Source organism: Patagioenas fasciata, chromosome 3, assembly GCF_037038585.1.
Source record: "Patagioenas fasciata isolate bPatFas1 chromosome 3, bPatFas1.hap1, whole genome shotgun sequence".
Lineage (NCBI taxonomy): Eukaryota > Metazoa > Chordata > Aves > Columbiformes > Columbidae > Patagioenas > Patagioenas fasciata.
In genome coordinates, this window is record NC_092522.1 from 7,649,768 (window position 1) to 7,667,218 (window position 17,451).

Sequence of the window (17,451 nt, forward strand, 5' to 3'; positions counted from 1 at the left end):
TTGTTTTAATCCTGGCAGGCACCTTTTTAAAAATAAATTGTAATTTCTCTTGTTTCTGATCTTAACTGATGAAGGAAGAAAAACTGTTTGAAGATAAAAGCCTCTGTAGGGTACAGGATGTGCATCTCAGGCAGCATCTCGTCTGAGGAAAATGAGTAGAAACCCTATCCTGCACAAACCTCCTGCTCAGTTACCACAAAAGGTTGTGACCAGTATATAATTAGGAGAAGATTTTTGGTTGCTGGTGACTAAAGTTTGTTGTTTTGGAGGCCTCAGTTTTGAGGGAAAGTCAGTTGAGGAATGTATTCTAAAGAAACCAAACCAAACCAAAAAAACCTCGTGATCTGTTCCATGACACATTCTATCACCACTATCCTGCTGTGAACTATAATAGCTTAAGGGCTTCTCCAAGGCATAGAATTAGGCTGTTAGATCAATGGTTAAATTCTGTTTTGCACATCTAGTTTTATCCTTTTTGTGCTGGAGGGTCATGAAATTTATTTAACATGCTGTTTGTTTCTCTGGATTGTGACATGTGGTGTATTAAAGATACATTTTTATGGGCTCTTTTTGTTTCTGTGGTTCTTAATGTGGCAGTTCATGAGTTTTTGCCTTGCGTAGCTGCAGAGGCTGTTCTAGTAAAACTTGTGTGAGCCTGATTTTCTTTGAGTACCTGAACACAGGCATGTTCTAGGTTTCCCACTGTCACAAGCTACCTAGCTAGAAAATAATGCTTCATTTTGCTCAGATGAAAAATTTTAGAGGCTTAAGTACCTTTCATAGTGCAAATGAAGATCTGAGCCTTGCAAACTTACTGTAGGTGGCAGTGGGGAAACACTCAAACTCTTTTGGAAAATGCTGACAGAAGTCTGGTTTTGTTTTGTAAATCCAAATGATGCTTTTACTGACAGAGCTGCACCATTGGGGCATTCCTATTTTAATTTCCTCAGGAGCTAGAATTGATTATGTGAACTTTTGAAGCTACAGTTTATGAATTTAAGTATGTTCCGAGCATGGGGAAAGAGTTTGTGCTGCAGCTGGGGGTTCACTGGGATTATTGACTCATGGGTTCCTGACTGCAAAGACTGGGAATCTTCAGATGCAGGGCAACTGATCATCTTTTGGTCTTTCTGTGTATTAGACTAGGCCAGACTCATGCCACCTGAATGCTATCTCTATCTTCATCTTTCTTTCGATTCGTCTGGCATTCAAAGATCTGTCAAAGGATGGCAATGTTAAGGGTAGCCACATCTTCCCAGGAGATGTGCTGACAAGAGCTGCAACAGAAAGGCCTGCAGCAACATCACAGAGCTGTGTTGGTAATCTGAATCTCACAGTTATTTGTTGGTATAACAGCTTAAAATCTCTTCCTGGAGGCTTCCCCATAGCTTCCTCCCCACTAGGCTTATATAGTTCCTAGGTTCCATAGAGTTTCATGGAGCTGAAGAGACAATTTTCTCTGAGAAATCAGAAGCAGCTGTTGCTGAAGCTTTTGAGACAATGGAACAGATTTCTGTTTGAACAAGTATTTGAGAACAAGATCTCTTTGGACACAAATACCCTACTAGAAAAGAGGTGTTGTTTGTTGTGTGTGATGTGGGTTTTTTTGTGGTGCATGGTGGAGTTTTTTGTTGGTGGGGTGTGTGGTTTTGTGGTGGTTTGTCTTTGCTTGTCTGTTTGTTTTCCCCTTACAGTAGGCAGGCTGCTGAAAATTCATAGTTATTTTGCTTTAACCTGTGAGTGCTCAAGAAGAACACTTTGCAGGCTGTTGTTGATGGATCCATAATTCTTAGCACCTGATGCACTAGTTTACTGCTTGTAAAATTCAAGTGTGTTACATGCATGTGCAGGTCTGCTTCCTCCAGTGTAATAGGCAGGTAAAAGGGGACGTGTGCCTGGAGATCTTCAGTTTAAAGGAATTAGGCTTTGTATATCTGCAACTTTCAAATTCTGGCTGTACTTGTCTTATGTGGGTCTTTTGTGTTTGTGTTTTCTTTGCCTTTTTCAGCCTCTACTTCCCTTTCAGCCTGCATGAATTATGTCATAGCATCAGTCTCACCAGTATTGATTTAATTCAAGGAAAATAATTTGGGCTTTGCGGTATTATGTGCCAATAAGCTTCTTACAGAGGGAAAGAGCTCTTAAAATATTTCCATCAAATACCTGATAAAGAGGAAGGGAAGTCTGCTGGGTGATACAGTGAAATAATAGCTGGATCCGTTTGGGCACCCTTTTGTAAAACAAAAGGCTATTTGCATTTCATTTAGGAAAACAATAAGTTATTGGAGGATGAAAAGCCTGCTGCTTTTTTGCTAATATACATCATCTTATTAATTCATTCTTTGCAATTATCTGCATTTGTTGTGTCATATTTTTATGCAATGCTTTTGATGAGGGTTTTATCTGAGAGTTGGGGTTGTATATCAATATCCTTTTCTATTTCATTTGTAGTTGTTTGTTTCTGCATATGCAGCTGACATTTTTGTTGCTGTGGTTGCATGTCAGTTAAATGGGAATTGTTTTCTCAAAGGGACAGCCTGTAGCTGTTGAGGTGCTAAAGTGAATGATGAAAAAATCACTGAAGTCATTTTACAAATTGCTCCAATCCTGTTTTTAGAAGGCTCTAATTTAAAATTCTGTAAAGGATAGCTTATACTTACAGATCTTCATATATACATCTAATCCTAGATTAGATTGTATTCAGATTTAAAAAAAAAAAATCAAGATTTTAATGCATTTCTTTGTACCAGCTGCAATGATTGAAATATGTATTTACCTGCCCTTCCTGTTTAAAATGAATCTGGGTAACAGCAGCTTAAAAGTGCTCATTTAGCACTTTTAAGGGGGAATAAGGATTGCTTGCAAGAAGGAGAGCACTTATTAAGCCTGGCTCAGGGGAAGACACAGTAAAAGGGAAACACAGAAGCAAGTTTGTAGGGTCAGAGAAATGCAAGAAAACAAGACTGAAGATAATGAAAGCAGATTGACAAATAGAAAAATAATAGATTCTTCTGGATTAGCGGGTACCATGAAGAAAAGAAGAATGTGTTACAAAAGCTAACCCTCCCTTTGCCTTTTTTTTTAAATATTTTTTTTTTTTAAAAGACTGGAGCTTGGAATTCCCAAACAGATTTTAAAGTTGTGCTTTTCAAAGCACATAGCAATTTCATCTGGAAGAGTGACACTGCACTGTAGTTCTGTAGAAAAACAGATTGATCTTGGTGTTGTCAAAGTCCTATGAACGTAGGCAGAGAAAACAGTATTTCTTTCATAGTAGTTCTAGGGCTGGCTGGTTGGTTTGTAATCTAAGCTATAATTTGGAGTAACACATCATTGAGAGGGTTGGGTTTTTTATTTTGCTTAGCACAAAATATTTACCGTTAAATGAAGGGAAATAATTGTAAGAATTTGGTTGATTGTAGGCTGTTTTCTGAGAACACCTTGGCCAGATTATTACAACATTCTGACAAGCACTAGTGCTGCTGGAGGGTTTGAGCTGCCGAAGCAGCTGCAGTGGTGCTGCTGGCTTGAGGATGTTCTGGTCTGGAAAGAATCACTGCGGATAGAGCTGGCGTATCAAGTCTCAGGTGGCACTATGTGAAGTTAACACGAGTCTCAACCAGTTCAAGATTTACAAGACATCTCTAGCCATACTAGGAGTGCCACAAAATGCAAGTCTTCTAAGTCCTGGATGTCCTTGGCTTTATTAAAACTCAAATTCTTCAGACTCTCTTTTAGCTGTATGTAGCAGCATCCCCAGGCAGTATCACTTGCTCTTAAATGCAAGCTTAATGGCATTATTATTTCCAAAAAAGAACAGCAATTCTGTTAGAATGTCTGTGTATAGAAGACTAATTCTATAATTATATGAGTGAAAATGGCAAATTTTTCATTTTAGGACAGTGGAGAAACTCAAGTACACTTGATTGCAGTATGCTGATGTTTATTTACCTATTTTTAAAAGTATTAAACAGCAGGGCAGAGTGAAAAGGTGTGGTTGTGTGTGTATGTTGTGGGTTTTTTGTTGGTTTTGTTTTGGTTTTTTTTTGGGGGGGGAGGTTGTTTTTGTTTGTTTTAAATCTAAAGCTAGGCTTTAGATCTGTTTTGCCTGACGCCTATTCTTAAACTTGGTAGCTATTATAGTTGGTCAATGTTTTTCATGTGGGAACTGCTGTCATGGACTCATGCTACAAGTTGTCATTTTCGATGGGCAGTCATGATTTGTAGATAACAAAATACAGTGAAAGGATGACTGCTATGTTGCAAGGCTTTCCAGTGCCTCTCATTCTTATTTTGGTCAACTTCAAAGCCTGAGATACAGCTCATCTTCATACAGCTTTTTTTGGTTTTGTTGCTTGACTGCCTTTATGGACTCCTTTGGGAGAAGTTCTGCTTGATTTATTTGCCAAAACCAGTAACACTGTGAATGTGTGAGCATAACATTTTGTGCTCGCCACTTGAAGCGTGCTGAGTACAGTGCCTCTTATTTTTCTGCTATGCGCTTTTAAAAGCTTTTTTTAGTGAAGTTACTGGTTTCAGTTTCCTTCCATGAGTGGACTATAGACATTGTTACAAACAAGTCTTCTTTTAACCAAAGAAAATCCTACAGATTCACCCAAAATGTGGGATGCAGCTGAACTGTTTGCAACAGTAAATAGAAAGGCAAGTGCTTTGAATGGATGCACTACTCTCAGTGTGGAGTGCCTCCTTGTACCTTACTTTCCCCTCTTCTCCATGTGAAAAGGGTTTGTTTGCACCTTCATTCCCCTCCAATTTCTTGTAATACCACCAGCAAAGGGGAAAGGATCAAAAAGGCAGGAATGTGGGGAGTTTCTGGCTCTGACTCTGAGTGGGGGAAGAAAGTCTGATCCTTCTTCTGAGCAGAAGTGTGCACAGGGTTGTATGGAGAGAGGGTTCCTGGAGCTGTGGGTTGGAGTTGCACTTAGTTACTGCATGCTCCTGTCCTGATGACTTAACAAGGATTTGCTGTCTGGCTTTGATACGATTAATTGCTGTGTTTCTAGAATGCTGAACTCATTTTCAGGGAAGAGCTTGTTTTGCTCAGTGTAATTCATCACTTACCAGTAGTGCACTAGACAGAAGAGGCCTTGTAACAAACTCAAGTTCACCTCTACAGTGACTCAGATGAAATTGGTAATTGTATCTGGGGGAGGAATTTTCTCCTGCAGCTGTGGAGTATCTAATGTGGTATTGGAAAAGCTGCTTTGTTTTGTACCTCCAGAGGTATTTTCCATGTAACATTGCAAGCTGCTGCCCTTTGGTGAAATACCTCAGCCATGTGCACAGAAGCCTTTGCTGAAAGGGAGTGATTTATCTTGGACTTAATGTTCTACCAGTCATAGGGGTTTAAAAATGGGCAATGTCAATAGTTGTGAATAAAACTTCATAGACATTTGAGGGGGAAGGCAGCATTGGGCAGTCTCATTTTCTACACAGACAGTTAAAATGTTTTTCATGAGCAGAAACATGAAACTGAGGAGATGATGTGAAATGCTGCTGCTTAGTTTGAGGTTGTGGTTTGTTTGTGGGTTTTGTTTGTTTGTTTCTGTTTGTGGTTTGGGGGGGGGTGTTGTGGGGTTTTTTGTTGTTGTGGGGCTTTTTTTGGTGGGTTTTTTGTTTTGTGGTGTTTTGTTGTTGTTTTTTCCTCTGAGCTACCTCTTGCATGTAGGGGAAAAAAGTTCCTGCCTTCAGGGCTATTGAGGTTTGTTAGACAAAGCAATGCTGTGGGTGGCTAGTTGCTTTCCATCTAGTTTTGATGGGCCTTGACAGCTTGTAAAGTTTTATGTAAATAAACCTGACAAGTAAAATGTGCTTATTGATCTAGTTGAAAGAAACACATTGTGGCTTTTCTGAAGTTTTGGTTTTCTAAAGTTTGAAACAAGTTTCCTAACATGAATTCTTTTTCTGGAAGTGGGTCTGTATTCTAACCTCTTCTAAACAGGGAGGCTAAAGCAGTAACTACGAGGCAAGGAATTCTTACTTCCCTGACAACCTGGTTAATGGGACAGTTCTCTCTGTTTCAGGATTGATTTTTATATGTTTTCCTCCTCTCACATAAGTATGCACTCATTTTTAAGGTGCAGGTGTGACCACAGATTCTTAGCAGCATTGTCTTCACTGTTCAATGAGCTGAACAGTTGGGAAGGGAAAAAGGGGAGGGTTTCTTTGTGAATGGTGCCTAAAATTCGGTACGATGTACAGTTTTTCAGCTGACCAGGAAAAAAACAAGATTATGCTGTAGAGTGCCAGCAGACTTCAGGGAGATTAAAAATTCCTTGTACTTGCTTATACTTTACAGCTGAAACTCAAGAGGGCAAAGCAAGACGTGACAAAATACAATACATAATGCTGCAGTAGTTTGGGAACACGGCTGAGCACAGAGCCCAGGTCACCCAGTCACTGTTATGTATCTTATACAAATAGTTCCCTAAGGCTTCAAAATACGGTTCTTCAAGCTTATACTGTAGCTACTCCAGATGAATTGCAGTCCATGAAAAAGCCCATTTTCTAGTGACTTGGCACTCCCCAGAATGAAACCTAGAATCTCACTAGGAGATTGCTACTTACATCTTCTCAGTGGACCTGAACAGCTGGGGACATGTAAGCAGTTCAACCCATATTAACCAAAAGTATGTCAATGTGTCTGTGGGAGATAAGATTTTTTAAAATGGGGGATGAGGAAGCCAGTGGAGAAGATTCAGTGTTCAGTGTAACTAGGAAAAAAAAAAGTCAGCGTGGCTTTTGTTTTGTTAGTTAAGGGAGGAACATTATTATTTGGAAGATGAGTGGAAAAATAACAAGATTTGGATTTTGTGGTGGGGTTGGAAAGCTGAAATCTAGACTGAAATGTAAGAGAAGAGGAAGACGCAGTGACAATGGTGTCTGGTATCTGGGTTTATCATGAAGAGGGAATAAAATTGTTGGCAGGTAAGGCAAAGCATTAGTGTTGACCACATGGAGTCAAAGCCTGCAAGGGGAAAAATGGCTGAAAGTAGAAGTGATCACAACAGGATAGAAGTGGGAGGAATTCTATTTGGTCAGAGCTGTTTGTATAGAACTTGCAGTCTCTGTAGTAACTACATTTAACTTGTTACCGAGAAACAAATTGCACTGTGTGGCCTAAATGAGTGAGTTTCATTTCTTTTTTGCTACTGTGGACAGGTATTAGGGGGAACACAAGTGTTGGTCAGAAGCACAGCCATCTGGGAGAATGGCCCTTGCTAGTCTGGTAAGATCCTCACTGTGTGTCACTGTGGCGTTGCCTGGAGAAGAGATGGGGATTCCTGAGCACAACCTGTGGCGTGGGGAGGCTGTGGAAGATGTTAGCTCTGTCAGAAAGGGATCTCTGTCTCCTTTCATTGGGAAGGTGAATGCTAATCAAGGATGACGGAAAACTACATTTGCAAAAATGCTTCTGTTACAGACTAATTTCCATTTTTAGTTCAGTGGCCATGAAAATCTTCATGGAAACAAAACCATTGTCACTTGGAAGCTGTAGGGTTTGATTTGATCAGACTTTGAACAAATAGCTTAGCTTTACTGCATTCATATCAATGTAGAGCAAAGTCAAGCAATATCTCGATGGCAGAAGCAATTAAGCTATTTTTATTTCAGTGTTAAACTCATTGTTTTGGTAGAGAGACCAAGGCCTTCTGGAACACAAATCAGCTGTGTCCATTATCACTAAATGCATTGTCTTCATACAGTTTATCATACATCCTAGTTCTACATCACAGATACTAGTTTGCTGTTGCTTTGATGAGTTGAGAGAATAACAATCTTGAAACAGCCTGTCTCTATGGCACAGTGGTAGCCATATTCTTGACCTTTAGTATTCTTGCTCTTGAAGCCAAGCTCACTATTCAGCATCAGTATCTTGTGCCTTCTGAAAGTAGCAAAAATTAGGAAGGGGAGATGCACAGAAAATGAGAAAAAGTAATTTTCACTTGCACTTTGCCATCAGAGTATTGTTCCTGTGTCCATGAGGATGGGAACATCCCCCTACAATCTTCTGTGTATAAAATTGAGCAATTGATCTCACACTGAATTTAGTCAGACTGTTTTTCAGTAGCTGTACACATTGAGTTTGCCTGCTAAACATGGGTACATGCATTACACATGTGGAGAGCGTGGTGTTAATGAGGTCAGCATATATATATTACAGCTACTTTGTGCTCATATAAATTTCATCTGTTGGAACTTGGCTTGTTTGCACAGCTGATATGTGCTGATTTCTATATAATTGCAATGTATCTCTGCTTTAAAAATACAGACTTTAAAAACTCCATGAAAAACATTTGTAGAGTACCTGGCATGTTTGTTGTTTGTTTTTTGTTTGTTTGGTTGTTTTTTTTTCTGTGGGCTGGTTTATAAAACCCAGTTTGCAGTAGAAAAGCAGCTGTTATGTAGAAAATTCACTAATACACAGTGAATTGTCTTTCTGACTTGGGAGTTCATGCGTATGGATTAGATGGTGGCAGATGACTTAATATGCTAGCTCTTCTCTGCCTCGTTATTTGTGAAATGCAGCAGCTCGTGTCACTTGTAGATCCAAGAGTCAGGGTAGCTTTTGCTCAACAAAATTGCCAGCCCCTTATTTCTCCCTTGTCTCTTTGCTACTCATTAGGTTTTAGGTAGACTGACTTTTCAGCCACGAAGCAGTAATTTAGTTTTCAGCACTACGTATGTATTTTAATCTTAATGGCAGTTTGCAACATGCTAATTTAGAGTGGAGTCTTTTCCTGCATTTCCATTTTCAAGGACCCTGGAGGTATATTAAACTCCGTGTCTATATAAATGCAGCTACTTTGTTAGCACAAAGCATTTAAGATACAATGTGAAAGGTCAGGTACACAAGGCTTTCCTGATAGCATTTCAGGAAGGATGGTTTTTATTTGGAGGGGGAAAGAGAGGAAGGAATGGAACTTAAAGGAATTTTTAAATGCTGAGTTTACAAACAAAGCTGTAGAACAAGAATGTGTTGGACAGATGTGCTGCTGTTACACATCTGTGCAAGTGTTTACTGCAATGCGTTAAATGTACGGGCCAGAGTACTGTTTTCTGTCGAAAGGTATGCTCACCAAACAAGCTACCTAAAAGTCAAGGTCATCTGTACAGATGGTCCTAACAATTGATTACTTAGAGCAGGAGTTTTTCTGCTTGCAAAAGCACTTCCCTGACAGGAGGTGTTATCTGTTGTGATCGGAGAGGGGTCAAAAAGAATATAACCCAATCAAATAAAAATAAAGTTAATATGGTGCATATCTATGGAGCCTTAGTTAAGATGGTCAGAATGCAGTATGAGTTAAGTCTGGTACAAAGACGCTGCTTCAGGTACTGGTTGGGAATTTTCTGGTAGGGAAGAACAACAGCAATTTTCTTTCAAAGTCGTTGTAACTCAAATCTGACTGACTTCAGTCACTCTGGAGGCAAGTAACACCTTTTAATGCTTTTGTTGACAAGAGAAAAAAATACAGCACCAAAAAACCCTAAAACCCAACAAAACAAAAAACCCCAAGTGTTCAAGACTTCTGTAGGTTGGGACTCTTGGCACACTGGAAAATACTTCAGGATGAAAATATTGGGGGAAACAGTCTAGGTGATTATGGTGAAGGCCATTTATATCACCTCAGACTTGTAACTTCCATCCTGAATATGAGAGGAGTTTTCATTGGAACTTAATTGTTTTGGAGAAAAGCTTTGTATTGAGTGAAGAAACATCAGGAAAAAAAGCCCGAAAGTGCTTTTTGGCTTGATTTCACGTGTACCAGGCTTTGGCTTTCTGCTGTCATTGTGCTCCATTGACGTGACCCTAATGTCTAGTAAAAATATGTTTACTCTGCAGAGATTCACTGAAGGAGAAGCCAAGCGCTGACAGGCTGCAGAACAAGCAGAAGCCATCGGGTGGCAGAGGAGACTAAACCATGCAACAGTGCAGTGAGTGGCTCTACATCTTCTGTTCACAAGTACAGGGAAAGGGATCAGACAAAATGTGCCCCAGCTCCTTGCTGATATTTTCTAGTGCAGGGCTGTCCGCCTCATTTTCACTGGGGGCCACATCAGCCTCGCCATGGCCTTCAAAGGGCTGAGTGTAATTTTAGGACTGTATAAATGTATTTACTCCTGTCAGGAACTGGAAAGGCAGAGGAGGGTAAAGATTACTGTACACCTAGTAATAGACCTAAGAACTCTACAGACCAGCTTGACTTGCTGCACTAGAATTCCATGGAGAGTCAACATAATCAGACTGCACAGTTACGGGGTGGGTTTTGAATAACATCTGTGTCCAAAAGCAACATATGTTTTTACCGTTGTCCTTTTTTTCTGTTTGCTTCTTATACAAAATATAAATTATTGGCTATTTTAAAGAAGGTAAAATGGGAAAAAGCTCTCTGATTATTTTCCTTTCTCTGGTGTACTGAAAAATTAAATATTAGTATTTTTCTTCAGTAAGATAGTAGCATGTTCCCATTTGCCTGTTGGGGGTGAGAGGCATCTCTTATGCCCTGAACTCTACTGCTTCTCCACTCACCGTTCTATCATTGACAAGGTTACACAGGCATTTCAGGATTATAGCTTTAAAGAAAATGAAAAAAATATATTTTCCAAGTTGCAGCAGGGGGTTTCCTCTGACAAAACAGTTCTGCATTCACCTTGTTCTTAGTTTACTAGATTGGTTTCAATTAGATTTTCCTTGATTTATAGTCAGTGATATTTGTGCTGCAACTGACTCTGCAGTTCATTACTTGAAGTTTCTGCACCAGTTTAGTGCCAGCAAATTCCCAGCTGGCAGCTCAGGTGCCTACCATGAAGCAGGGAGTCCAAGTATGTGGTCACAGCCCGGGGCAGGACCTGGATGAAGGCCACATGTTGAAGGAGCAGCTTTGCCTCCTCTCTTGCGCACTCTGTGTGCCATGGGGTGGACTGAGGCACGCATCATACCACCTTGGAGTTGTGTGAAAGCTGCCCCTTTAACTAATGATGAACCTTTTCTGCATATCCTCTGTGAAAATGTACCTGTTAGTATAAAAAAAAGCCCAGAGCAGCATCTGGTAGGTGAGCAGCAGACAGCTTGTCAGTAATAAAGTCCAGTTATTCACTTCCTAGTATCAATGAAAAATTTCCCACTACATTGAGGAATACTGTTAATTGGCTAAAACTGAAGTATGGGGCCTGTGTGGCTGGTTAAAAACAGCTGCTTGGAGACTTCAGGCTTTGCAGGTTTGGCAGGAATAACACTGTTTTTAAGACCACACAATTTCTGGATGACAAGCATATGGAAATCAAATAGCAGGGAAAACACAGGCATCACTAGTCACTGAGAAAGGAGGGTGTTACAAAGTAATTGTTTGCTTCATATTTTGGAACTATTTCCAGTGTAAACTTCTTTTCTAAAGCAAGCAAGTGGTGGACAGTGTCAATGAACTTACGTTCTCCTTTGCAGACAGAGCCTGGGACATGCATACATTCTACTTGCTCTGGAAATGTAATTTATGCTTGAGACTGTTCTCTGATTCATAAAGAGCATGGAAATCATTCACCTAGGGCCTGAATGCTCTGCCATGTGCTTTCTTTCATGTTTAGAGTAGAGCTTATCTGCCATGTGCTAACCCTTCTTCTCTCCATGCTGCAAATTAAAGTAATTAGCAAACAGAAGCCAGCTTGTAGACTTTCCATTGAAGCTGCAAAAGTACAAACAAACAAAGAAGCATCAAGGCACTTTTTCATTCTTGTTTAAACATTAGAAATGTCACTGATCACTTTACAGAATTAATCTTGGAAGGTTAAAAGAAGCCTAACAGCAGAATGATTGTGAAAGGGTAGGCAGTGAAAAACCATTAGGATGAATGTTAACGCAAGTACTCTGCTTGTCACTGGTAGTGATTCAAGCAAACATGACACTTTGCGGTAGCTTGACTGAAGAATATTTCTATAATACAGAGAAATGAAGTGTGTGGCAAAGTAAATGCACTTTTAAGAGCCATTCCTGGAAGCCAGTTTTGTTTGTATCACAGCCCATTACTAAACAAAGCATGGCTGCCCTTTTCTGTGCTTTTGTGCTGGGACTTTCCATTCTTTGTGGTGAGCTACGGCAATGTGGGTTTAATGTTGGGAGGGGAAACTTTCCAGGAAGGTGTAGATAGAAAAGGAAGCAAAGGGTTGCTTTCTTTGCTTATGCAGAGTTTTACTTGGAATAGTAACCCAGATTATGATAGCTCCTCCAATGATGATTCAGGTTCAAACTTGGCTGGGACAACAACTCTTGACTTTTACTTTTTTTTTTTTTCATTAGTAGTTGAGAGGTTTGTGGATGGCTTTTGTGGTAGATCAAAATCTGACAGGTTGTTTAAAGGTGCTTCTCTTTCGCAGTAACATGTTTTGCTTGCTTTACTGCACTATGGGCAGCTGTACCGCTGTCTAATTTTCAATAATTTTAAAAATATATTTTCTTCTAGTGCCTCTTGTTCTTGGTTGGATATAAAGTCTCTAATGCTCGGCCATGCTGAGCTCCTGCGTCATGTTACAAAGAGTGAATACTGCAAAATTTATGGGATCCCTTTCTACCAGGAGCTGAATAGATGTTCAAGTGCCTTAAATGAGTCAAAGCTGCACTGTCTCTGTGTCGGTCAGAGCAGGTTGTAGGAAACAGTCCAAGTGAACATGGTGTGCTGGCCCCATGTACTGTTACATCCCTCTTTTGAATTCTCCTGTGTTGTGCTGTAGAGATGGATCTGTCTGTGAAGGCTCTGTTATTTGGCTCATGAGAGGCTGACTCATGAGCCCCACAAGCTAGGATAAATGGCAAGATTCACAAACATAAATTAATCATCAGGGGGCCTAAAGGTTTGGTTTCTTTCAGGATAGTGGGTATTCCCATTTCCTTCAGTGCAAACAGTGCTGATTAGGCTCTGAAAAACTGAGTGTGGAAAGAATACAGTGCTGGTGCATTATCCGTGAATAAAACATGGTTTTATGCAGCAACTGTTTTTATGCCTCAGCTGAGGCTGAACTTGTTTTTACTGGTCAGGCTATTAAAAATGTCACGAACACAGAAATGTGTGCACCATTTCTATATAACTACGTAAATAACCTAATTACCAGTCCAGATTTTTCCACTTTGTATTGGTGTTAAAGCCAGCTATGAAATAGAGTTAGTTTTCAGTGAATAAAAGTTCTTATTGTACTTGGACTTGATGGTAAATGAGTCATGCGTTCAGGCAGTGGATAAAGTTTGAAAGAGGGAGGCAAAACTATTTCTCTACCGTGTCATCTGTATGTTCATTTTATGAGTCATGACACAAAGAAACCCCATGAAACTGTCTCCAGGTATGCAGCAGGGGTCCTTCATCAGGAATAAAAATGTAGAAAACAATCCTACCCCACAGAGTGAAAATCCAAATATTGCTGTCAGTATAAACATTTTAAAATCGTATTTTCCTGAGCTGCAGCTCAAACAAACTGTGCTTTAGCAATGATTTTTTTTTTTTTTTAATCTGATAACAAAATTTTCGGGATTTTGGATCAACCTGACTTCTTGTTCAAAGATGTCTTGCTTTGCTATGTGTGTTGTGGTTGTGTTTGTGTTTGTTGTTGGTTTTGTTTGTTTTTAAATGAGTTATTACTATTTGATGGGAAATACTGAGAAGAAAGCTTTGTGGATGAGGAACTGGCTGGGTCATCACATCCAGAGAGTAGCGGTCAATGTCTGGATGGACACCAGTGACAAGTGGTGTTCTTGAGGGGCTTGTAGTGGGATCAGTACTATTAAACATCTTAATCAATGACATAGACAGTGGGATCGAGTGCACCCTCAGCGGGTTTGCAGATGACACCAAGCTGAGTGGTGCAGTTGACACACCTGAGGGATGAGATGCCATCCAGAGGGACCTGGACAAGCTCAAGACGTGGGGCCTTTTTGAACCTCATGAGGTTCAACAATGTTAATGCAAGGTCCTGTACCTGGGTTGGGGCAACACCCAATATCAATACAGGCTGGTGGATCTCTAAGATACTTGTTTATTTTTCTCTTTCTGTATCATTCAACTGTTAGGGAGGTGTGAGGACATCCTTCCAACAGAAAATTTCACACTAGGTGGAGAGTTAACAGAAGGGTGATACTGTTTTGGGATGTGTGCTTCCTGATATATCCAGAGGTCCTCTGAAATTCTGGTGTAGATTCAGATCTCCTTCTGCCTGATGTTTCTTGTGACCTAAAGCTTAATTAAGATGTTTGTTTTACCATGTAAAGTCTTAGAAATGTTAATTTCCCCTGGGCATGGTTTGTTGAAGCCATCTCCTGTCTAGATGGTAAACAAAAGTGTTAATGAAGTGTTAATGATTGCTCCAGTATAGAACTTGGAGAAAAACAAATAGCTCATTTTGAAATAAGTGCTGCCTTTCCCTGGAGCAGAGTGTGTGAGGGTGAGAGGGCTTGGAAAGGGAGTAAAAGGATTCTGTGCAGCCCTTTATAGAGTAAGATTTTTACCTTACAGGACAGCCTTTTTTATAGTTTAGATGCCGTGATGCTACATGTAGTCTGCATATGTATATATGAGTAATGTCTGTAACTCATTATTAGCCTGTAGGAAATGCTGTCACAGTGAGAGCTAACTTCTCTGGGTTGATGGCAGGTTTGTGCTGCCGAGGTTGAATTTGGGGGATAATATAATAGCAGGATGATGCACAAATAGGAAATGAGGGTTAAAACAGTCTGGATAATGGAAGTGGAGGTTGTTCCATAACACACTACCTCCTCTTTTATGTTTGAATTAAATTCACATTTGTCTTGATATCAGTTAGATTTGTACAGTGCCACATGAGAAAGGAAATATAGGAGGTTATTACAAGAAGTCTTACATGGAGGAGGGGAAGACAGAACCAGGAAAGATAAAACCCTTCAGAATTTTCTACTGTTATTTCAGAAATCTGTTTCTGTAGGAGAAATCCTGCAAGAAGACAGACTGTACAAATTAAACCTCTTAGTGACAAAGTTAAACAAACCAAAAAGTGTCATTGCAGAGAAGTACAAAAAAGTCACACAAGGGGTCTTGGATTGTCCTGAAACCTTGAAAACAAACCTCTGCCTAGTCCAGGACCATGGACTTGGCAACGTGTAATAGGAGCTCCTGCTTGGGGCAAATATTGTTTTTTTTTCAAAACTGGGCATAGTTAAAGAAGAGTGAAAGCCGCTTTAATGCCTTTGCAAACAGTGATAAAGCTGATCCTCCAGTGAATAGAAACAGCAACCAGTTCAGAGAAGACTCACAGGAATGGAGGAGATTGTCAAATTTTGGGTCTGAAAAAGCATGTGGAACCTGGCGGATGGGTTTGAGTGACTGGGGAACTGAGGGGGTTTGGCCTCTGCTGCTCCTTTCAGGGCAAGGGTAGCTTTCTGTAAATATCATAACAAGTGTTTTGTTTCAGGGACCCTGTTACACCTTTACAATGGCATGATTTTATTCTATTGCTCTTTGTGACACGGTGCCCTCTTTGGAACAAACTCTCTGCATGAGCTGCTTCCTGCAGCTGGCAGACCTGAATATAAACCTTGTAACATTAGGCAAAAGCGCTAATGAATTTGAGATCATGAGTGAGTCCTGCATGGACAAAGCTCTAAGGTAATGTACAACAACGTTTATCAAATACTATGATGGCAAATATGTACAAGATTTTACAGGTTGGGGGGGAAACTGGCAACTGCATATTAGCACAAAGCTTCAAAGGAGTGAGGGGCAATGTGTTTCAAACAAGATGTATTAACAGCATGGCAGGTGGGGTGATTTAAAATCACATTGCCTTTCTTCCTATGAGCATTTTCCCTGAAATGTATTGTTCTGTGTACCTGACTGCACTAGGAATAGAAGCTGCTTACACATGCCAGACTCCAAATAATCCTCAGTTTAGCCTGAGATCCAGTTGACTAGATACGGACTACCTGCTCACTGTGTAGGTGTCTGTCTCTGTGCTAGTCACCTTAAGCTGTCATCTTTTTGCTTTAGTAGTGGATAAAGTCAAGGGAGTCCAGAACACAATTTGTTTTATCTGTGTGTATGTTCATCCTTTTGGTCACACAGATCATGAGTTAAACTCCTCTGAGCAGGTTGTGGGCATTTCTACTGGCTGCAGGCAAGTGGCAGGTCATTTGCAGGTGTGTTGGCCTGTGTCTGGATGTCTAAATTTAGAATTTTTTGCAAGAGTCATCTTACCTTTATTTTCAGCATGACCAGCAAAGGGTAATGATAATCTTTCTGCATTGTTTCCTAGACTCTACTTTTGGTAAAGTGTTTTCAATGGCACAAAAGGTGTCATGGCTTAGTATGCAAGAATGAACAGCTCTTCAAAAAACTGTTAATTTCAAAAGATAGATAAGACTCGTCTATGACTTGAGTAGAATTTCAGCCTTGGCACATATGGAGATTATGCAACATCAGAAGGTAAACGAATTAAAAGATTTCCAGGTATATACTTGCAAGCTGGTGAGCAATAATTTGCTTGGAGGTGCTGGTTTTCCAGCAGAGAGCAATAGAACAGGAATACAGGATGAGTAAATGTTTGCAGGAGGAAGATAAGCTTGTTTGTGATGAGTGCTTATCATGAGTTGGGTCATGAGGGCAGCTAGCATGTCATAGAAACTATTCTGTTCTCTCTGCAGCTTACGTATGTCTCTTAGCTCTAAGTGCATCAGAGCTTTAATTCAGATACAGTTACTCTGCTTTGCATTGCTTCATGCTGGAAAATAGATCTTTTCCAGTGAACTAGAATGAACAGATGCAGTTGCAAACAGCTAGCAGATGTTAGAAGGAAGGGAGCAGAAATTGGCTTGAGGGGCTTGTCTGGGAGATCCAGCTCTCCCTGGAGTCAGGAGACAGGGAAGGAGCTGAGGAGGTTTTCCCTGAAGAGATGGCAAACAATGCAGGAATGACATTTTTAGTTTAGGTGAGCAAAGTCCCATTAAATTTCAGAAATCTCTTCTATTGCCACCCTTTCCCCCTGCGTTTGTGCATTTGTTTGTTTGTTTTTAGGGTGTCCAAGCATCTTATGCTTGTTTGGCAGCCCAGGTGAGACTGCTATCTTGAATATATATATATATTTAGGGCATAAGAAAGCCCAACAATTATTCTTCTTAGTCTCCAGAAATTATCGAATATCTAAAAAGAAAGTAGTGGTCTTTCTGTTACCTTTTTGCAGAGCTGCAGCAAATGGGAGAAAATTATAAATAGGAATAGGGCCATGTGAAAAAAATAGAAGAAAGAAAAACATAATTAGTCCCAGATTCGTTCTCTGCAGCTCTGAAAGAGCTGATTGTTCCCACCTACCAGTTTTGCGGAAGTTTTAAGCAATCTCTGTTAAAGGGTGGGCTACTGAATTAAAAGCTGAAAATTACTGTTGTGGGTAAGGTGCTTCAAATGATGCAGGCTGCCTAGTTAATTA

General features: G+C 40.1%; 1 protein-coding gene across 1 annotated transcript in view; it reads left to right on the plus strand.

Moving 5' to 3' along the window:
- Positions 1–17,451, plus strand: part of PCSK2 (proprotein convertase subtilisin/kexin type 2) — a 209,364-nt gene that overhangs the window by 8,850 nt on the left and 183,063 nt on the right. Inside the window, exon 4 of the mRNA XM_071805696.1 lies at positions 9,866–9,957. The gene's annotated coding sequence lies outside the window, so the exon portion shown is untranslated. The remainder of the gene's footprint in view (positions 1–9,865; positions 9,958–17,451) is intronic.